Source organism: Lolium rigidum, chromosome 7 (assembly GCF_022539505.1).
Source record: "Lolium rigidum isolate FL_2022 chromosome 7, APGP_CSIRO_Lrig_0.1, whole genome shotgun sequence".
NCBI lineage: Eukaryota > Viridiplantae > Streptophyta > Magnoliopsida > Poales > Poaceae > Lolium > Lolium rigidum.
In genome coordinates, this window is record NC_061514.1 from 253337277 (window position 1) to 253360560 (window position 23284).

Below are 23284 nucleotides of genomic sequence, written 5' to 3' on the forward strand. Positions count from 1 at the left end.
TTGCTCTACGACGGACCGTTTGGTATAACTTTATCCCCATTTTTTAAGCAAGTGATTTTTTCGACCTCCTCCAAATCACCTCAAATTTTGTAGAGATGGTATGTAACACAAACAATCATGGAATGTGAAGATATTTTTCATTTTTTGATATTTTGGAAGACCTAGTGGATGCTCCATGGTTGGGAGGTGCCGATACTAGGGTTTTAGGGTCAAAATGGGTCTACCATGGCCTAAAACAGACCCAACCACCTTGGATGGGGCCAATTTTTGGCACACTTGTGCATGGTGGTGTGCCCCACCCTTTTTTTCTTGCTCTTTCTAGGTTGGTTTTTACATTCATGCTGATCCCATGGTTGGGAGGTGCCGATACAAGGGTTTTAGAGTCAAAATGGGTCTACCATGCCCTAAAACATATCCAACCACCTTGGATGGGGCCAATATTTGGCACACTTTTGCATGGTGGTGTGCCCCACCCTTTTTGGCTTGCTCTTTCTAGGTTGGTTTTTACATTCATGGTGATCCCATGGTTGGGAGGTGCCGATACTAGGGTTTTAGGGTCAAAATGGGTCTACCATGCCCTAAAACATATCCAACCACCTTGGATGGGGCCAATATTTGGCACAGTTGTGCATGGTGGTGTGCCCCACCCTTTTTGGCTTGCTCTTTCTAGGTTGGTTTTTACATTCATGGTGATCCCATGGTTGGGAGGTGCCGATACTAGGGTTTTAGGGTCAAAATGGGTCTACCATGGCCTAAAACATATCCAACCACATTGGATGGGGCCAATATTTGGCACACTTGTGCATGGTGGTGTGCCCCACCCTTTTTGGCAATCTTGATCTAGGTTGGTTTTTACATTCATGGTGATCCCATGGTTGGGAGGTGCCGATACTAGGGTTTTAGGGTCAAAATGGGTCTACCATGGCCTAAAACATATCCAACCACCTTGGATGGGGCCAATATTTGGCACACTTGTGCATGGTGGTGTGCCCCACCCTTTTTGCCTTGCTTTTTCTAGGTTGGTTTCTACTCTCATGGTGATCCCATGGTTGGGAGGTGCGGATACTAGGGTTTTAGGGTCAAAATGGGTCTACCATGGCCTAAAACAGATCCAACCACCTTGGATGGGGCCAATATTTGGCACACTTGTGCATGGTGGTGTTACCCACCCTTTTGCCTTGCTTTTTCTAGGTTGGTTTCTACTCTCATGGTGATACCTTGGTTGGGAGGTGGCGAAACAAGGGTTTTAGGGTCAAAATGGGTCTACCATGGCCTAAAACATATCCAACCACCTTCGATGGGGCCAATATTTGGCACACTTGTGCATGGTGGTGTGACCCACCCTTTTTGCCTTACTTTTTCTAGGTTGGTTTCTACTCTCATGGTGATCCCTTGGTTGGGAGGTGCGGATAGTAGGGTTTTAGGGTCAAAATGGGTCTACCATGGCCTAAAACAGATCCAACCACCTTGGATGGGGCCAATATTTGGCACACTTGTGCATGGTGGTGTGCCCCACTCTTTTTGGCTTGCTTTTTCTAGGTTGGTTTCTACTCTCATGGTGATCCCATGGTTGGGAGGTGCCGATACTAGGGTTTTAGGGTCAAAATGGGTCTACCATGGCCTAAAACATATCCAACCACCTTGGATGGGGCCAATATTTGGCACACTTGTGCATGGTGGTGTGCCCCACCCTTTTTGCCTTGCTTTTTCTAGGTTGGTTTCTACTCTCATGGTGATCCCATGGTTGGGAGGTGCCGATACTAGGGTTTTAGGGTCAAAATGGGTCTACCATGGCCTAAAACATATCCAACCACCTTGGATGGGGCCAATATTTGGCACACTTGTGACTGGTGGTGTGCCCCACCCTTTTTGCCTTGCTTTTTCTAGGTTGGTTTCTACTCTCATGGTGATCCCTTGGTTGGGAGGTGCGGATACTAGGGTTTTAGGGTCAAAATGGGTCTACCATGGCCTAAAACATATCCAACCACCTTGGATGGGGCCAATATTTGGCACACTTGTGCATGGTGGTGTGCCCCACCCTTTTTGGCTTGCTCTTTCTAGGTTGGTTTTTACATTCATGGTGATCCCATGGTTGGGAGGTGCCGATACTAGGGTTTTAGGGTCAAAATGGGTCTACCATGGCCTAAAACATATCCAACCACCTTGGATGGGGCCAATATTTGGCACACTTGTGCATGGTGGTGTGCCCCACCCTTTTTGCCTTGCTTTTTCTAGGTTGGTTTCTACTCTCATGGTGATCCCATGGTTGGGAGGTGCCGATACTAGGGTTTTAGGGTCAAAATGGGTCTACCATGGCCTAAAACATATCCAACCACCTTGGATGGGGCCAATATTTGGCACACTTGTGCATGGTGGTGTGCCCCACCCTTTTTGGCTTGCTCTTTCTAGGTTGGTTTTTATATTCATGGTGATCCCATGGTTGGGAGGTGCCGATACTAGGGTTTTAGGGTCAAAATGGGTCTACCATGGCCTAAAACATATCCAACCACCTAGGATGGGGCCAATATTTGGCACACTTGTGCATGGTGGTGTGCCGCACCATTTTTGCCTTGCTTTTTCTAGGTTGGTTTTTACATTCATGGTGATCCCATGGTTGGGAGGTGCCGATACTAGGGTTTTAGGGTCAAAATGGGTCTACCATGCCCTAAAACATATCCAACCACCTTGGATGGGGCCAATATTTGGCACACTTGTGCATGGTGGTGTGCCCCACCCTTTTTGGCTTGCTCTTTCTAGGTTGGTTTTTACATTCATGGTGATCCCATGGTTGGGAGGTGCCGATACTAGGGTTTTAGGGTCAAAATGGGTCTACCATGGCCGTAAAACATATCCAACCACCTTGGATGGGGCCAATATTTGGCACACTTGTGCATGGTGGTGTGCCCCACCCTTTTTGGCTTGCTCTTTCTAGGTTGGTTTTTACATTCATGGTGATCCCATGGTTGGGAGGTGCCGATACTAGTGTTTTAGGGTCAAAATGGGTCTACCATGGCCTAAAACAGATCCAACCACATTGGATGGGGCCAATATTTGGCACACTTGTGCATGGTGGTGTGCCCCACCCTTTTTGGCAATCTTGATCTATGTTGGTTTTTACATTCATGGTGATCCCATGGTTGGGAAGGGTCAAAATGGGTCTACCATGGCCTAAAACATATCCAACCACCTTGGATGGGGCCAATATTTGGCACACTTGTGCATGGTGGTGTGCCCCACCCTTTTTGCCTTGCTTTTTCTAGGTTGGTTTCTACTCTCATGGTGATCCCATGGTTGGGAGGTGCCGATACTAGGGTTTTAGGGTCAAAATGGGTCTACCATGGCCTAAAACAGATCCAACCACCTTGGATGGGGCCAATATTTGGCACACTTGTGCATGGTGGTGTTCCCCACCCTTTTGCCTTGCTTTTTCTAGGTTGGTTTCTACTCTCATGGTGATCCCATGGTTGGGAGGTGCCGAAACTAGGGTTTTAGGGTCAAAATGGGTCTACCATGGCCTAAAACATATCCAACCACCTTGGATGGGGCCAATATTTGGCACACTTGTGCATGGTGGTGTGCCCCACCCTTTTTGCCTTGCTTTTTCTAGGTTGGTTTCTACTCTCATGGTGATCCCATGGTTGGGAGGTGCGGATACTAGGGTTTTAGGGTCAAAATGGGTCTACCATGGCCTAAAACAGATCCAACCACCTTGGATGGGGCCAATATTTGGCACACTTGTGCATGGTGGTGTGCCCCACTCTTTTTGGCTTGCTTTTTCTAGGTTGGTTTCTACTCTCATGGTGATCCCATGGTTGGGAGGTGCCGATACTAGGGTTTTAGGGTCAAAATGGGTCTACCATGGCCTAAAACATATCCAACCACCTTGGATGGGGCCAATATTTGGCACACTTGTGCATGGTGGTGTGCCCCACTCTTTTTGCCTTGCTTTTTCTAGGTTGGTTTCTACTCTCATGGTGATCCCATGGTTGGGAGGTGCCGATACTAGGGTTTTAGGGTCAAAATGGGTCTACCATGGCCTAAAACATATCCAACCACCTTGGATGGGGCCAATATTTGGCACACTTGTGCATGGTGGTGTGCCCCACCCTTTTTGCCTTGCTTTTTCTAGGTTGGTTTCTACTCTCATGGTGATCCCATGGTTGGGAGGTGCCGATACTAGGGTTTTAGGGTCAAAATGGGTCTACCATGGCCTAAAACATATCCAACCACCTTGGATGGGGCCAATATTTGGCACACTTGTGCATGGTGGTGTGACCCACCCTTTTTGGCTTGCTCTTTCTAGGTTGGTTTTTACATTCATGGTGATCCCATGGTTGGGAGGTGCCGATACTAGGGTTTTAGGGTCAAAATGGGTCTACCATGGCCTAAAACATATCCAACCACCTTGGATGGGGCCAATATTTGGCACACTTGTGCATGGTGGTGTGCCCCACCATTTTTGCCTTGCTTTTTCTAGGTTGGTTTCTACTCTCATGGTGATCCCATGGTTGGGAGGTGCCGATACTAGGGTTTTAGGGTCAAAATGGGTCTACCATGGCCTAAAACATATCCAACCACCTTGGATGGGGCCAATATTTGGCACACTTGTGCATGGTGGTGTGCCCCACCCTTTTTGGCTTGCTCTTTCTAGGTTGGTTTTTACTATTCATGGTGATCCCATGGTTGGGAGGTGCCGATACTAGGGTTTTAGGGTCAAAATGGGTCTACCATGGCCTAAAACATATCCAACCACCTTGGATGGGGCCAATATTTGGCACACTTGTGCATGGTGGTGTGCCGCACCATTTTTGACTTGCTTTTTCTAGGTTGGTTTTTACATTCATGGTGATCCCATGGTTGGGAGGTGCCGATACGAGGGTTTTAGGGTCAAAATGGGTCTACCATGGCCTAAAACATATCCAACCACCTTGGATGGGGCCAATATTTGGCACACTTGTGCATGGTGGTGTGCCCCACCCTTTTTGGCTTGCTCTTTCTAGGTTGGTTTTTACATTCATGCTGATCCCATGGTTGGGAGGTGCCGATACGAGGGTTTTAGGGTCAAAATGGGTCTACCATGCCGTAAAACATATCCAACCACCTTGGATGGGGCCAATTTTTGGCACAGTTGTGCATGGTGGTGTGCCCCACCCTTTTTGGCTTGCTTTTTCTAGGTTGGTTTCTACTCTCATGGTGATCCCTTGGTTGGGAGGTGCGGATACTAGGGTTTTAGGGTCAAAATGGGTCTACCATGGCCTAAAACATATCCAACCACCTTGGATGGGGCCAATATTTGGCACACTTGTGCATGGTGGTGTGCCCCGCCCTTTTTTGGCTTGCTCTTTCTAGGTTGGTTTTTATATTCATGGTGATCCCATGGTTGGGAGGTGCCGATACTAGGGTTTTAGGGTCAAAATGGGTCTACCATGGCCTAAAACATATCCAACCACCTAGGATGGGGCCAATATTTGGCACACTTGTGCATGGTGGTGTGCCGCACAATTTTTGCCTTGCTTTTTCTAGGTTGGTTTTTACATTCATGCTGATCCCATGGTTGGGAGGTGCCGATACGAGGGTTTTAGGGTCAAAATGGGTCTACCATGCCCTAAAACATATCCAACCACCTTGGATGGGGCCAATATTTGGCACACTTGTGCATGGTGGTGTGCCCCACTCTTTTTGCCTTGCTTTTTCTAGGTTGGTTTCTACTCTCATGGTGATCCCATGGTTGGGAGGTGCCGATACTAGGGTTTTAGGGTCAAAATGGGTCTACCATGGCCTAAAACATATCCAACCACCTTGGATGGGGCCAATATTTGGCACACTTGTGCATGGTGGTGTGCCCCACCCTTTTTGCCTTGCTTTTTCTAGGTTGGTTTCTACTCTCATGGTGATCCCATGGTTGGGAGGTGCCGATACTAGGGTTTTAGGGTCAAAATGGGTCTACCATGGCCTAAAACATATCCAACCACCTTGGATGGGGCCAATATTTGGCACACTTGTGCATGGTGGTGTGCCCCACCCTTTTTGGCTTGCTCTTTCTAGGTTGGTTTTTATATTCATGGTGATCCCATGGTTGGGAGGTGCCGATACTAGGGTTTTAGGGTCAAAATGGGTCTACCATGGCCTAAAACATATCCAACCACCTTGGATGGGGCCAATATTTGGCACACTTGTGCATGGTGGTGTGCCGCACACTTTTTGCCTTGCTTTTTCTAGGTTGGTTTTTACATTCATGGTGATCCCATGGTTGGGAGGTGCCGATACTAGGGTTTTAGGGTCAAAATGGGTCTACCATGGCCTAAAACATATCCAACCACCTTGGATGGGGCCAATATTTGGCACACTTGTGCATGGTGGTGTGCCCCACTCTTTTTGCCTTGCTTTTTCTAGGTTGGTTTCTACTCTCATGGTGATCCCATGGTTGGGAGGTGCCGATACTAGGGTTTTAGGGTCAAAATGGGTCTACCATGGCCTAAAACATATCCAACCACCTTGGATGGGGCCAATATTTGGCACACTTGTGCATGGTGGTGTGCCCCACCCTTTTTGCCTTGCTTTTTCTAGGTTGGTTTTCTACTCTCATGGTGATCCCATGGTTGGGAGGTGCCGATACTAGGGTTTTAGGGTCAAAATGGGTCTACCATGGCCTAAAACATATCCAACCACCTAGGATGGGGCCAATATTTGGCACACTTGTGCATGGTGGTGTGCCGCACCATTTTTGACTTGCTTTTTCTAGGTTGGTTTTTACATTCATGCTGATCCCATGGTTGGGAGGTGCCGATACGAGGGTTTTAGGGTCAAAATGGGTCTACCATGCCCTAAAACATATCCAACCACCTTGGATGGGGCCAATATTTGGCACACTTGTGCATGGTGGTGTGCCCCACCCTTTTTGGCTTGCTCTTTCTAGGTTGGTTTTTACATTCATGGTGATCCCATGGTTGGGAGGTGCCGATACTAGGGTTTTAGGGTCAAAATGGGTCTACCATGGCCTAAAACATATCCAACCACCTTGGATGGGGCCAATATTTGGCACACTTGTGCATGGTGGTGTGCCCCACCCTTTTTGGCTTGCTTTTTCTAGGTTGGTTTCTACTCTCATGGTGATCCCATGGTTGGGAGGTGCCGATACTAGGGTTTTAGGGTCAAAATGGGTCTACCATGGCCTAAAACATATCCAACCACCTTGGATGGGGCCAATATTTGGCACACTTGTGCATGGTGGTGTGCCCCACCCTTTTTGGCTTGCTCTTTCTAGGTTGGTTTTTACATTCATGGTGATCCCATGGTTGGGAGGTGCCGATACTAGGGTTTTAGGGTCAAAATGGGTCTACCATGGCCTAAAACATATCCAACCACCTTGGATGGGGCCAATATTTGGCACACTTGTGCATGGTGGTGTGCCCCACACTTTTTGCCTTGCTTTTTCTAGGTTGGTTTTTACATTCATGGTGATCCCATGGTTGGGAGGTGCCGATACTAGGGTTTTAGGGTCAAAATGGGTCTACCATGGCCTAAAACATATCCAACCACCTTGGATGGGGCCAATATTTGGCACACTTGTGCATGGTGGTGTGCCCCACTCTTTTTGCCTTGCTTTTTCTAGGTTGGTTTCTACTCTCATGGTGATCCCATGGTTGGGAGGTGCCGATACTAGGGTTTTAGGGTCAAAATGGGTCTACCATGGCCTAAAACATATCCAACCACCTTGGATGGGGCCAATATTTGGCACACTTGTGCATGGTGGTGTGCCCCACCCTTTTTGCCTTGCTTTTTCTAGGTTGGTTTCTACTCTCATGGTGATCCCATGGTTGGGAGGTGCCGATACTAGGGTTTTAGGGTCAAAATGGGTCTACCATGGCCTAAAACATATCCAACCACCTTGGATGGGGCCAATATTTGGCACACTTGTGCATGGTGGTGTGCCCCACCCTTTTTGGCTTGCTCTTTCTAGGTTGGTTTTTACATTCATGGTGATCCCATGGTTGGGAGGTGCCGATACTAGGGTTTTAGGGTCAAAATGGGTCTACCATGGCCTAAAACATATCCAACCACCTTGGATGGGGCCAATATTTGGCACACTTGTGCATGGTGGTGTGCCCCACCCTTTTTGCCTTGCTTTTTCTAGGTTGGTTTTTACTCTCATGGTGATCCCATGGTTGGGAGGTGCCGATACTAGGGTTTTAGGGTCAAAATGGGTCTACCATGGCCTAAAACATATCCAACCACCTTGGATGGGGCCAATATTTGGCACACTTGTGCATGGTGGTGTGCCCCACTCTTTTTGCCTTGCTTTTTCTAGGTTGGTTTCTACTCTCATGGTGATCCCATGGTTGGGAGGTGCCGATACTAGGGTTTTAGGGTCAAAATGGGTCTACCATGGCCTAAAACATATCCAACCACCTTGGATGGGGCCAATATTTGGCACACTTGTGCATGGTGGTGTGCCCCACCCTTTTTGCCTTGCTTTTTCTAGGTTGGTTTTCTACTCTCATGGTGATCCCATGGTTGGGAGGTGCCGATACTAGGGTTTTAGGGTCAAAATGGGTCTACCATGGCCTAAAACATATCCAACCACCTTGGATGGGGCCAATATTTGGCACACTTGTGCATGGTGGTGTGCCCCACCCTTTTTGGCTTGCTCTTTCTAGGTTGGTTTTTACATTCATGGTGATCCCATGGTTGGGAGGTGCCGATACTAGGGTTTTAGGGTCAAAATGGGTCTACCATGGCCTAAAACATATCCAACCACCTTGGATGGGGCCAATATTTGGCACACTTGTGCATGGTGGTGTGCCCCACCCTTTTTGCTTTGCTTTTTCTAGGTTGGTTTCTACTCTCATGGTGATCCCATGGTTGGGAGGTGCCGATACTAGGGTTTTAGGGTCAAAATGGGTCTACCATGGCCTAAAACATATCCAACCACCTTGGATGGGGCCAATATTTGGCACACTTGTGCATGGTGGTGTGCCCCACCCTTTTTGGCTTGATCTTTCTAGGTTGGTTTTTACTATTCATGGTGATCCCATGGTTGGGAGGTGCCGATACTAGGGTTTTAGGGTCAAAATGGGTCTACCATGGCCTAAAACATATCCAACCACCTTGGATGGGGCCAATATTTGGCACACTTGTGCATGGTGGTGTGCCCCACCCTTTTTGACTTGCTTTTTCTAGGTTGGTTTTTACATTCATGGTGATCCCATGGTTGGGAGGTGCCGATACTAGGGTTTTAGGGTCAAAATGGGTCTACCATGGCCTAAAACATATCCAACCACCTTGGATGGGGCCAATATTTGGCACACTTGTGCATGGTGGTGTGCCCCACCCTTTTTGGCTTGCTCTTTCTAGGTTGGTTTTTACATTCATGGTGATCCCATGGTTGGGAGGTGCCGATACTAGGGTTTTAGGGTCAAAATGGGTCTACCATGCCGTAAAACATATCCAACCACCTTGGATGGGGCCAATATTTGGCACACTTGTGCATGGTGGTGTGCCCCACCCTTTTTGGCTTGCTTTTTCTAGGTTGGTTTCTACTCTCATGGTGATCCCATGGTTGGGAGGTGCCGATACTAGGGTTTTAGGGTCAAAATGGGTCTACCATGGCCTAAAACATATCCAACCACCTTGGATGGGGCCAATATTTGGCACACTTGTGCATGGTGGTGTGCCCCACCCTTTTTGGCTTGCTCTTTCTAGGTTGGTTTTTATACTCATGGTGATCCCATGGTTGGGAGGTGCCGATACTAGGGTTTTAGGGTCAAAATGGGTCTACCATGGCCTAAAACATATCCAACCACCTTGGATGGGGCCAATATTTGGCACACTTGTGCATGGTGGTGTGCCCCACCCTTTTTGCCTTGCTTTTTCTAGGTTGGTTTTTACATTCATGGTGATCCCATGGTTGGGAGGTGCCGATACTAGGGTTTTAGGGTCAAAATGGGTCTACCATGGCCTAAAACATATCCAACCACCTTGGATGGGGCCAATATTTGGCACACTTGTGCATGGTGGTGTGCCCCACCCTTTTTGGCTTGCTCTTTCTAGGTTGGTTTTTACATTCATGGTGATCCCATGGTTGGGAGGTGCCGATACTAGGGTTTTAGGGTCAAAATGGGTCTACCATGGCCCTAAAACAGATGCAACCACCTTGGATGGGGCCAATATTTGGCACACTTGTGCATGGTGGTGTGCCCTACCCTTTTTGGCTTGCTCTTTCTAGGTTGGTTTTTACATTCATGGTGATCCCATGGTTGGGAGGTGCCGATACTAGGGTTTTAGGGTCAAAATGGGTCTACCATGGCCTAAAACATATCCAACCACATTGGATGGGGCCAATATTTGGCACACTTGTGCATGGTGGTGTGCCCCACCCTTTTTGGCAATCTTGATCTAGGTTGGTTTTTACATTCATGGTGATCCCATGGTTGGGAGGTGCCGATACTAGGGTTTTAGGGTCAAAATGGGTCTACCATGGCCTAAAACATATCCAACCACCTTGGATGGGGCCAATATTTGGCACACTTGTGCATGGTGGTGTGCCCCACCCTTTTTGCCTTGCTTTTTCTAGGTTGGTTTCTACTCTCATGGTGATCCCATGGTTGGGAGGTGCCGATACTAGGGTTTTAGGGTCAAAATGGGTCTACCATGGCCTAAAACATATCCAACCACCTTGGATGGGGCCAATATTTGGCACACTTGTGCATGGTGGTGTGCCCCACCCTTTTGCCTTGCTTTTTCTAGGTTGGTTTCTACTCTCATGGTGATCCCATGGTTGGGAGGTGCCGATACTAGGGTTTTAGGGTCAAAATGGGTCTACCATGGCCTAAAACATATCCAACCACCTTGGATGGGGCCAATATTTGGCACACTTGTGCATGGTGGTGTGCCCCACCCTTTTTGCCTTGCTTTTTCTAGGTTGGTTTCTACTCTCATGGTGATCCCATGGTTGGGAGGTGCCGATACTAGGGTTTTAGGGTCAAAATGGGTCTACCATGGCCTAAAACAGATCCAACCACCTTGGATGGGGCCAATATTTGGCACACTTGTGCATGGTGGTGTGCCCCACCCTTTTTGGCTTTCTTTTTCTAGGTTGGTTTCTACTCTCATGGTGATCCCATGGTTGGGAGGTGCCGATACTAGGGTTTTAGGGTCAAAATGGGTCTACCATGGCCTAAAACATATCCAACCACCTTGGATGGGGCCAATATTTGGCACACTTGTGCATGGTGGTGTGCCCCACCCTTTTTGCCTTGCTTTATCTAGGTTGGTTTCTACTCTCATGGTGATCCCATGGTTGGGAGGTGCCGATACTAGGGTTTTAGGGTCAAAATGGGTCTACCATGGCCTAAAACATATCCAACCACCTTGGATGGGGCCAATATTTGGCACACTTGTGCATGGTGGTGTGCCCCACCCTTTTTGCCTTGCTTTTTCTAGGTTGGTTTCTACTCTCATGGTGATCCCATGGTTGGGAGGTGCCGATACTAGGGTTTTAGGGTCAAAATGGGTCTACCATGGCCTAAAACATATCCAACCACCTTGGATGGGGCCAATATTTGGCACACTTGTGCATGGTGGTGTGCCCCACCCTTTTTGGCTTGCTTTTTCTAGGTTGGTTTTTACACTCATGGTGATCCCATGGTTGGGAGGTGCCGATACTAGGGTTTTAGGGTCAAAATGGGTCTACCATGGCCTAAAACATATCCAACCACCTTGGATGGGGCCAATATTTGGCACACTTGTGCATGGTGGTGTGCCCCACCCTTTTTGCCTTGCTTTTTCTAGGTTGGTTTCTACTCTCATGGTGATCCCATGGTTGGGAGGTGCCGATACTAGGGTTTTAGGGTCAAAATGGGTCTACCATGGCCTAAAACATATCCAACCACCTTGGATGGGGCCAATATTTGGCACACTTGTGCATGGTGGTGTGCCCCACCCTTTTTGGCTTGCTCTTTCTAGGTTGGTTTTTACATTCATGGTGATCCCATGGTTGGGAGGTGCCGATACTAGGGTTTTAGGGTCAAAATGGGTCTACCATGGCCTAAAACATATCCAACCACCTTGGATGGGGCCAATATTTGGCACACTTGTGCATGGTGGTGTGCCCCACCCTTTTTGCCTTTCTTTTTCTAGGTTGGTTTCTACTCTCATGGTGATCCCATGGTTGGGAGGTGCCGATACTAGGGTTTTAGGGTCAAAATGGGTCTACCATGGCCTAAAACATATCCAACCACCTTGGATGGGGCCAATATTTGGCACACTTGTGCATGGTGGTGTGCCCCACCCTTTTTGGCTTGCTCTTTCTAGGTTGGTTTTTACTTTCATGGTGATCCCATGGTTGGGAGGTGCCGATACTAGGGTTTTAGGGTCAAAATGGGTCTACCATGGCCTAAAACATATCCAACCACCTTGGATGGGGCCAATATTTGGCACACTTGTGCATGGTGGTGTGCCCCACCCTTTTTGACTTGCTTTTTCTAGGTTGGTTTTTACATTCATGGTGATCCCATGGTTGGGAGGTGCCGATACTAGGGTTTTAGGGTCAAAATGGGTCTACCATGGCCTAAAACATATCCAACCACCTTGGATGGGGCCAATATTTGGCACACTTGTGCATGGTGGTGTGCCCCACCCTTTTTGGCTTGCTCTTTCTAGGTTGGTTTTTACATTCATGGTGATCCCATGGTTGGGAGGTGCCGATACTAGGGTTTTAGGGTCAAAATGGGTCTACCATGCCGTAAAACATATCCAACCACCTTGGATGGGGCCAATTTTTGGCACAGTTGTGCATGGTGGTGTGCCCCACCCTTTTTGGCTTGCTCTTTCTAGGTTGGTTTTTACATTCATGCTGATCCCATGGTTGGGAGCTGCCGACACTAGGGTTTTAGGGGCAAAATGGGTCTACCATGCCCTAAAACAGACCCAACCACATTGGATGGGGCCAATATTTGGCACACTTGTGCATGGTGGTGTGCCCCACCCTTTTTGGCAATCTTGATCTAGGTTGGTTTTTACATTCATGGTGATCCCATGGTTGGGAGGTGCCGATACTAGGGTTTTAGGGTCAAAATGGGTCTACCATGGCCTAAAACATATCCAACCACCTTGGATGGGGCCAATATTTGGCACACTTGTGCATGGTGGTGTGCCCCACCCTTTTTGCCTTGCTTTTTCTAGGTTGGTTTCTACACTCATGGTGATCCCATGGTTGGGAGGTGCGGATACTAGGGTTTTAGGGTCAAAATGGGTCTACCATGGCCTAAAACAGATCCAACCACCTTGGATGGGGCCAATATTTGGCACACTTGTGCATGGTGGTGTGCCCCACCCTTTTTGCCTTGCTTTTTCTAGGTTGGTTTCTACTCTCATGGTGATCCCATGGTTGGGAGGTGGCGATACTAGGGTTTTAGGGTCAAAATGGGTCTACCATGGCCTAAAACATATCCAACCACCTTGGATGGGGCCAATATTTGGCACACTTGTGCATGGTGGTGTGCCCCACCCTTTTTGCCTTGCTTTTTCTAGGTTGGTTTCTACTCTCATGGTGATCCCTTGGTTGGGAGGTGCGTATACTAGGGTTTTAGGGTCAAAATGGGTCTACCATGGCCTAAAACAGATCCAACCACCTTGGATGGGGCCAATATTTGGCACACTTGTGCATGGTGGTGTTCCCCACCCTTTTTGCCTTGCTTTTTCTAGGTTGGTTTCTACTCTCATGGTGATCCCATGGTTGGGAGGTTGCGAAACAAGGGTTTTAGGGTCAAAATGGGTCTACCATGGCCTAAAACATATCCAACCACCTTCGATGGGGCCAATATTTGGCACACTTGTGCATGGTGGTGTGCCCCACCCTTTTTGCCTTGCTTTTTCTAGGTTGGTTTCTACTCTCATGGTGATCCCTTGGTTGGGAGGTGCGGATACTAGGGTTTTAGGGTCAAAATGGGTCTACCATGGCCTAAAACAGATCCAACCACCTTGGATGGGGCCAATATTTGGCACACTTGTGCATGGTGGTGTGCCCCACCCTTTTTGGCTTGCTTTTTCTAGGTTGGTTTCTACTCTCATGGTGATCCCATGGTTGGGAGGTGCCGATACTAGGGTTTTAGGGTCAAAATGGGTCTACCATGGCCTAAAACATATCCAACCACCTTGGATGGGGCCAATATTTGGCACACTTGTGCATGGTGGTGTGCCCCACCCTTTTTGCCTTGCTTTTTCTAGGTTGGTTTCTACTCTCATGGTGATCCCATGGTTGGGAGGTGCCGATACTAGGGTTTTAGGGTCAAAATGGGTCTACCATGGCCTAAAACATATCCAACCACCTTGGATGGGGCCAATATTTGGCACACTTGTGCATGGTGGTGTGCCCACCCTTTTTGCCTTGCCTTTTCTAGGTTGGTTTCTACTCTCATGGTGATCCCATGGTTGGGAGGTGCGGATACTAGGGTTTTAGGGTCAAAATGGGTCTACCATGGCCTAAAACATATCCAACCACCTTGGATGGGGCCAATATTTGGCACACTTGTGTATGGTGGTGTGCCCCACCCTTTTTGGCTTGGTCTTTCTAGGTTGGTTTTTACATTCATGGTGATCCCATGGTTGGGAGGTGCCGATACTAGGGTTTTAGGGTCAAAATGGGTCTACCATGGCCTAAAACATATCCAACCACCTTGGATGGGGCCAATATTTGGCACACTTGTGCATGGTGGTGTGACCCACCCTTTTTGCCTTGCTTTTTCTAGGTTGGTTTCTACTCTCATGGTGATCCCATGGTTGGGAGGTGCGGATACTAGGGTTTTAGGGTCAAAATGGGTCTACCATGGCCTAAAACATATCCAACCACCTTGGATGGGGCCAATATTTGGCACACTTGTGCATGGTGGTGTGCCCCGCCCTTTTTGGCTTGCTTTTTCTAGGTTGGTTTTTATATTCATGGTGATCCCATGGTTGGGAGGTGCCGATACTAGGGTTTTAGGGTCAAAATGGGTCTACCATGGCCTAAAACATATCCAACCACCTTGGATGGGGCCAATATTTGGCACACTTGTGCATGGTGGTGCGCCCCACCCTTTTTGCCTTGCTTTTTCTAGCTTGGTTTGTACTCTCATTTTGATCCCATGGTTGGGAGGTGCCGATACTAGGGTTTTAGGGTCAAAATGGGTCTACCATGGCCTAAAACATATCCAACCACCTTGGATGGGGCCAATATTTGGCACACTTGTGCATGGTGGTGTGCCCCACCCTTTTTGCCTTGCTTTTTCTAGGTTGGTTTATACTCTCATGGTGATCCCTTGGTTGGGAGGTGCCGATACTAGGGTTTTAGGGTCAAAATGGGTCTACCATGGCCTAAAACATACCCAACCACCTTGGATGGGGCCACTATTTGGCACACTTGTGCATGGTGGTGTGCCCCACCCTTTTTTCCTTGCTTTTTCTAGGTTGGTTTTTACATTCATGGTGATCCCATGGTTGGGAGGTGCCGATACGAGGGTTTTAGGGTCAAAATGGGTCTACCATGGCCTAAAACATATCCAACCACCTTGGATGGGGCCAATATTTGGCACACTTTTGCATGGTGGTGTGCCCCACCCTCTTTGGCTTGCTCTTTCTAGGTTGGTTTTTACATTCATGCTGATCCCATGGTTGGGAGGTGCCGATACTGAGGGTTTTAGGGTCAAAATGGGTCTACCATGCCCTAAAACATATCCAACCACCTTGGATGGGGCCAATTTTTGGCACAGTTGTGCATGGTGGTGTGCCCCACCCTTTTTGGCTTGCTCTTTCTAGGTTGGTTTTTACATTCATGCTGATCCCATGGTTGGGAGGTGCCGATACTAGGGTTTTAGGGGCAAAATGGGTCTACCATGCCCTAAAACAGATCCAACCACATTGGATGGGGCCAATATTTGGCAAACTTGTGCATGGTGGTGTGCCCCACCCTTTTTGGCAATCTTGATCTAGGTTGGTTTTTAAATTCATGGTGATCCCATGGTTGGGAGGTGCCGATACTAGGGTTTTAGGGTCAAAATGGGTCTACCATGGCCTAAAACATATCCAACCACCTTGGATGGGGCCAATATTTGGCACACTTGTGCATGGTGGTGTGCCCCACCCTTTTTTCCTTGCTTTTTCTAGGTTGGTTTCTACTCTCATGGTGATCCCATGGTTGGGAGGTGCCGATACTAGGGTTTTAGGGTCAAAATGGGTCTACCATGGCCTAAAACATATCCAACCACCTTGGATGGGGCTAATATTTGGCACACTTGTGACTGGTGGTGTGCCCCACCCTTTTTGCCTTGCCTTTTCTAGGTTGGTTTCTACTCTCATGGTGATCCCTTGGTTGGGAGGTGCGGATACTAGGGTTTTAGGGTCAAAATGGGTCTACCATGGCATAAAACATATCCAACCACCTTGGATGGGGCCAATATTTGGCACACTTGTGTATGGTGGTGTGCCCCGCCCTTTTTTGGCTTGCTCTTTCTAGGTTTATTTTTTATATTCATGGTGATCCCATGGTTGGGAGGTGCCGATACTAGGGTTTTAGGGTCAAAATGGGTCTACCATGGCCTAAAACATATCCAACCACCTTGGATGGGGCCAATATTTGGCACACTTGTGCATGGTGGTGTGCCCCACCCTTTTTGCCTTGCTTTTTCTAGATTGGTTTCTACTCTCATTGTGATCCCATGGTTGGGAGGTGCCGATACTAGGGTTTTAGGGTCAAAATGGGTCTACCATGGCCTAAATCATATCCAACCACCTTGGATGGGGCCAATATTTGGCACACTTATGCATGGTGGTGTGCCCCACCCTTTTTTCCTTGCTTTTTCTAGGTTGGTGTCTACTCTCATGGTGATCCCTTGGTTGGGAGGTGCCGATACTAGGGTTTTAGGGTCAAAATGGGTCTACCATGGCCTAAAACATACCCAACCACCTTGGATGGGGCCAATATTTGGCACACTTGTGCACGGTGGTGTGCCCCACCCTTTTTTCCTTGCTTTTTCTAGGTTGGTTTTTACATTCATGCTGATCCCATGGTTGGGAGGTGCCGATACGAGGGTTTTAGGGTCAAAATGGGTCTACCATGCCCTAAAACATATCCAACCACCTTGGATGGGGCCAATATTTGGCACACTTTTGCATGGTGGTGTGCCCCACCCTTTTTGGCTTGCTCTTTCTAGGTTGGTTTTTACATTCATGCTGATCCCATGGTTGGGAGGTGCCGATACGAGGGTTTTAGGGTCAAAATGGGTCTACCATGCCCTAAAACATATCCAACCACCTTGGATGGGGCCAATTTTTGGCACAGTTGTGCATGGTGGTGTGCCCCACCATTTTTGGCTTGCTCTTTCTAGGTTGGTTTTTTACATTCATGCTGATCCCATGGTTGGGAGGTGCCGATACTAGGGATTTAGGGGCAAAATTGGTCTACCATGCCCTAAAACAGACCCGACCACATTGGATGGGGCCAATATTTGGCACACTTGTGCATGGTGGTGTGCCCCACCCTTTTGGGCAATCTTGATCTAGGTTGGTTTTTAAATTCATGGTGATCCCATGGTTGGGAGGTGCCGATACTAGGGTTTTAGGGTCAAAATGTGTCTACCATGGCCTAAAACATATCCAACCACCTTGGATGGGGCCAATATTTGGCACACTTGTGCATGGTGGTGTGCCCCACCCTTTTTTCCTTGCTTTTTCTAGGTTGGTTTCTACTCTCATGGTGATCCCTTGGTTGGGAGGTGCGGATACTAGGGTTTTAGGGTCAAAATGGGTCTACCATGGCCTAAAACAGATCCAACCACCTTGGATGGGGCCAATATTTGGCACACTTGTGCATGGTGGTGTGCCCCACCCTTTTTGCATTGCTTTTTCTAGGTTGGTTTCTACTCTCATGGTGATCCCTTGGTTGGGAGGTGGCGAAACAAGGGTTTTAGGGTCAAAATGGGTCTACCATGGCCTAAAACATATCCAACCACCTTCGATGGGGCCAATATTTGGCACACTTGTGCATGGTGGTGTGCGCCACCCTTTTTGCCTTGCTTTTTCTAGGTTGGTTTCTACTCTCATGGTGATCCCTTGGTTGGGAGGTGCGGATACGTTAAAATGGGTCTACCATGGCCTAAAACAGATCCAACCACCTTGGATGGGGCCAATATTTGGCACACTTCTGCATGGTGGTGTGCCCCACCCTTTTTGGCTTGCTTTTTCTAGGTTGGTTCTACTCTCATGGTGATCCCATGGTTGGGAGGTGCCGATACTAGGGTTTTAGGGTCAAAATGGGTCTACCATGGCCAAAAACATATCCAACCACCTTGGATGGGGCCAATATTTGGCACACTTGTGCATGGTGGTGTGCCCCACCCTTTTTGCCTTGCTTTTTATAGGTTGGTTTCTACTCTCATTGTGATCCCATGGTTGGGAGGTGCCGATACTAGGGTTTTAGGGTCAAAATGGGTCTACCATGGCCTAAAACATATCCAACCACCTTGGATGGGGCCAATACTTGGCACACTTGTGACTGGTGGTGTGCCCCACCCTTTTTGCCTTGCTTTTTCTAGGTTGGTTTCTACTCTCATGGTGATCCCTTGGTTGGGAGGTGCGGATACTAGGGTTTTAGGGTCAAAATGGGTCTACCATGGCCTAAAACATATCCAACCACCTTGGATGGGCCAATATTTGGCACACTTGTGCATGGTGGTGTGCCCCGACCTTTTTTGGCTTGCTCTTTCTAGGTTGGTTTTTTTATTCATGGTGATCCCATGGTTGGGAGGTGCCGATACTAGGGTTTTAGGGTCAAAATGGGTCTACCATGGCCTAAAACATATCCAACCACCTAGGATGGGGCCAATATTTGGCACACTTGTGCATGGTGGTGTGCCCCACCCTTTTTTCCTTGCTTTTTCTAGGTTGGTTTCTACTCTCATTGTGATCCCATGGTTGGGTGGTGCCGATACTAGGGTTTTAGGGTCAAAATGGGTCTACCATGGCCTAAAACATATCCAACCACCTTGGATGGGGCCAATATTTGGCACACTTGTGCATGGTGGTGTGCCCCACCCTTTTTGTCTTGCTTTTTCTAGGTTGGTTTCTACTCTCATGGTGATCCCTTGGTTGGGAGGTGCCGATACTAGGGTTCTAGGGTCAAAATGGATCTACCATGGCCTAAAACATATCCAACCACCTTGGATGGGGCCAATATTTGGCACACTTGTGCATGATGGTGTGATCCACCCTTTTTGCCTTGCTTTTTCTAGGTTGGTGATACGTCTCAAACGTATCTATAATTTCTTATGTTCCATGCTACTTTTTTGATGATACTCACATGTTTTATACACATTATATGTCATTATTATGCATTTTCCGGCACTAACCTATTGACGAGATGCCGAAGAGCCAGTTGCTGTTTTCTGCTGTTTTTGGTTTCAGAAATCCTAGTAAGGAAATATTCTTGGAATTGGACGAAATCAACGCCCAGGGGGCTATTTTTTCCACGAATCTTCCAGAAGACCGGAGGAGTTACGAAGTGGGGCCACGGGGCGTGATACGTCCAAAACGTATCTACTTTCCCGAACACTTTTGCTATTGTTTTGCCTCTAATTTGTGTATTTTGGATGCAACTAACACGGACTAACGCTGTTTTCAGCAAAATTGCTCTAGTGTCTCGTTTTTGTGCAGAAATCCAACTTTCAGGAAAAATACTCGGAATTTATGCGGAAGGTCCTATTTTCCCAGAATATTGACGGAGCCAGAAGGGCAAGCCAGGTGGGGGCCCGAGGGCCCCACACACTAGGCCGGCGCGGCCCAGGAGGGGCCCGCGCGGCCCTAGTGTGTGGCGGCCTCGGCTGGCTCCCGACGCCCTCCTTCGGACTACTTATTGCCTTCGACCTAAAAACGCACGGGAAGAAGTCGGAAATCGCCAGAAACCATCCAGTACGCCGCCACCGTCGCGAAACTCCGTCTCGGGACCAGAAACTCCGTTCTGGCACTCCACCGGGATGGGGAATTGGAGGAGATCATCGCCATCATCATCACCGACGCCTCTCCATCGACCAGTCATGTTTCCCCCATCCACGTGTGAGTAATTCCACCGCTGTAGGCTGAAGGGGATGGTAGGTATTGGATGAGATTGGTCATGTAATAGCATAAGATTGTTAGGGCATAGTGCCTAGTGTCCGTAATTGGTACTTTTATGATATTGTTGCAACTTGTTATGCTTAATGCTTGTCACTAGGGCCCAAGTGCCATGATCTCAGATCTGAACATGTTATCGATTCATTATGATATTCATTGCTTTATGATCTTACCTGCAAGTTGTATACACGTGTTGTTGTCCGGAACCCGAGGCCCCAAAGTGACAGAAATTGGGACAACCGAAGGGGATGGCGGTGATATGAGGATCACATGTGTTCACGGAGTGTTAATGCTTTGCTCCGGTGCTCTATTAAAAGGAGTGCCTTAATTTCCAGTAGATTCCCTAGAGGCCCCGCTGCCACCGGCTGGTAGGACAAAAGATGTTGTGCAAGTTTCTCATTGCGAGCACGTACGACTATATATGGAACACATGCCTATTGATTGATTAGTACTTGGATACCGCTTTATTATTATCTGCAAATGCCCTGCTTTGATTGTTACAGGAGTTTCTCTCATCCATGCAACGCCCGTTCATCCATCCCTGTGCCTACAGTATTTTAATCCTGCTATTTACTATAATCATTACTGCTGTCTTTGCTACTCTGCTCGTCGTTATTTCACTACCGCTACTGCTATAAAATTGTTACTACTCGATAAACTCTTGCGAGCAAGTCTCGTTTCCAGTGCAGCTGAATTGACAACTCCGCTGTTAAGGCTTTCAAGTATTCTTTGTCTCCCCTTGTGTCGAATCAATAAATTGGGTTTTACTTCCCGCGAAGACTGTTGCGATCCCCTATACTTGTGGGTCATGAAGACTATTTTCTGGCGCCGTTGCCGGGGAGCATAGCTTTATTTGGAAGTTCACTTGGATTGATATTGTTCGCTGCAAATTCTCCATCATGGGTAAACCTCGCGATCCTAAAGTCGTCATATTACCATCCACTACAAGAAAAGGTACAACTCTGAGTACCTCTGCTGCTCTTGATTCACCATCTGTGATTGATAAACTTGTTTCACCACCACATGCTTCACATGCTGGTACTTGCTAGATCTGAAAATTCTTATAATATTGATGATGCTTCTGCTGTGCTTGATGATAGTGGTTCATTGGGATCTTTTCTAGATGCTACGATTGCTAGGTCTAGACAAATTGAAAATGCTGAAACTCCTAATGAAAATGCGGCTACACCTGTTAATTCACCTGAGTCTGTTGAATACTCTAGTGATAATCTTGATGAGGATTATGTAGAACTTGATGATGATTTTATTGATAAATGCAATGCTACTACTGATGCAAGAAAAATTAAAAAGTTGCTTGCACAACATACTGTTAGATATAAACTGTCTCCTGATCCTAAATTTGCCACATCTCCTATAAACATTAAGGATAAGGATTATGATTTTTCTCTTGATCTATCTCATATATCTTTTGTGGAGAAAACACCTTTTTGTGGTACTGAAAAAGAAAGTGATGTAGAACATATGATTGAGCTATCTACTCTAAGTAGCTTGTTTTCTGATGATGTTAAGAAGCGTACTTATTTCGTTGCTAAAATTTTCCCTTTCTCATTAAAGGACGATGCTAAAACTTGGTATAATAGTTTGCCACCTGATTCTATTAATAGTCCAAAAGAATTGCTTGATGTTTTCTTCCGGAAATACTTTCCTGCTAGTGCTCAACATATTGCTTTGCAGAGAATTTATAATTTTGACCAGGAAGATGGAGAGAAATTGCCTGAGGCTTGGGCTAGATTTTGCTCTCTTATTAGAGCTCGGCCTGACCATGATTTGGAAAAGCATGATTTACTTGATATATTTTATAGTGGACTAACCATTGAGTCTAGGGCATACCTGGATAGTTGTGCTGGTTGTGTTTTCGGAAAAGAACTCCAGACGACGCTGAAGAATTATTGGCGAGAATAGGTCGGAATCATGATGATTGGTCTACACCTGAACCAACCCCGACACCAATATTGAAGAAGAGGGGTATGATTAAATTAAATGATGAAGATATGAGGGAAGCCAAGAAATCTCTTAAAGAGAAGGGTATTAAATCGAAGATGTGAAGAATTTACCTCCCATAGAAGATTCATGTAAGATCACTCCCCCTTCATCCATGATTGAGGTACACTCTCTTGAACGCTTTACTAGAGAAGATATTCCATATTCAAAACCTCCTGATCAATGCTTAGATGAGTTTGATAATTATATTGTTAAGCAAAGTAATTTCAATATGAGAGTAGAGAATCATTTAATGGAAAATTCTCGAGCTATTCGTGAATTGCATGGTATTGTGGAGAGAACCTCCAATGATGTTAAGATGCTTGTTAAACATTTTCAAATGGTTCAAACTGTTGACGTCAGAAACCCCCTGGCGGGCAGAGACGGGCAACACAGTAGAGCCGGGAACAACTAGGACTGCGGCTGGCCCCAGTCCCTCAGAGCGACGGCCCGCAAAGCCTCCTGGTCACACGTCCGATGCTAATCGCAAGGGCGTGCCACCTGACCTATACCTGGTCAGGAAGGTGTGGATGATGCCTCGCTTAGTTTCCTGCATGGCATACACGTAAACATTAAATACGAGCCTCGATCGGCTCTCGAGGTTATCTCGTGAATCGGCTCAAAGAGCCGATCCACCCATGATTCGAACGAGGTGTCCGAATATATGGTGGTCCTGCTTGATCAAGATAAAGCTAATTAGATCTACGACGATTTAGGGTTTTCACCGCATAATCGGATCATCCTACTCACGATTGGGCCTCGCGCTCGCGTACGGTGACCGTAAGCCGATCCTAGACAGGGCCTAAAAACCAACACGAGGTTGATCCCCGGAACATCCTTTCTAGGGCTAGCAAACGTCACCCTACACGCCGCTGGATCCTCCAACCCTTTGTAGGGCCTAACTAATGCGGATATTAAACTAATCCTTGATGAACAAGGAGCAACCGTAACGGATCAGATCTACTAAACTATGATCAAGCGGGTGCCGCCCCTACACCCGAGATAGGTGTAAGGGCGGCTAGATGTGCAAGGGTTGCATAACGAAAGCATGTAATTCGAAGAACAATGCTAACCCTAACACATCTAAGATAACTACGTTGCTCGCCATCAAAAAGGCTTCAAGCACGAGCAACGCATGAACAAC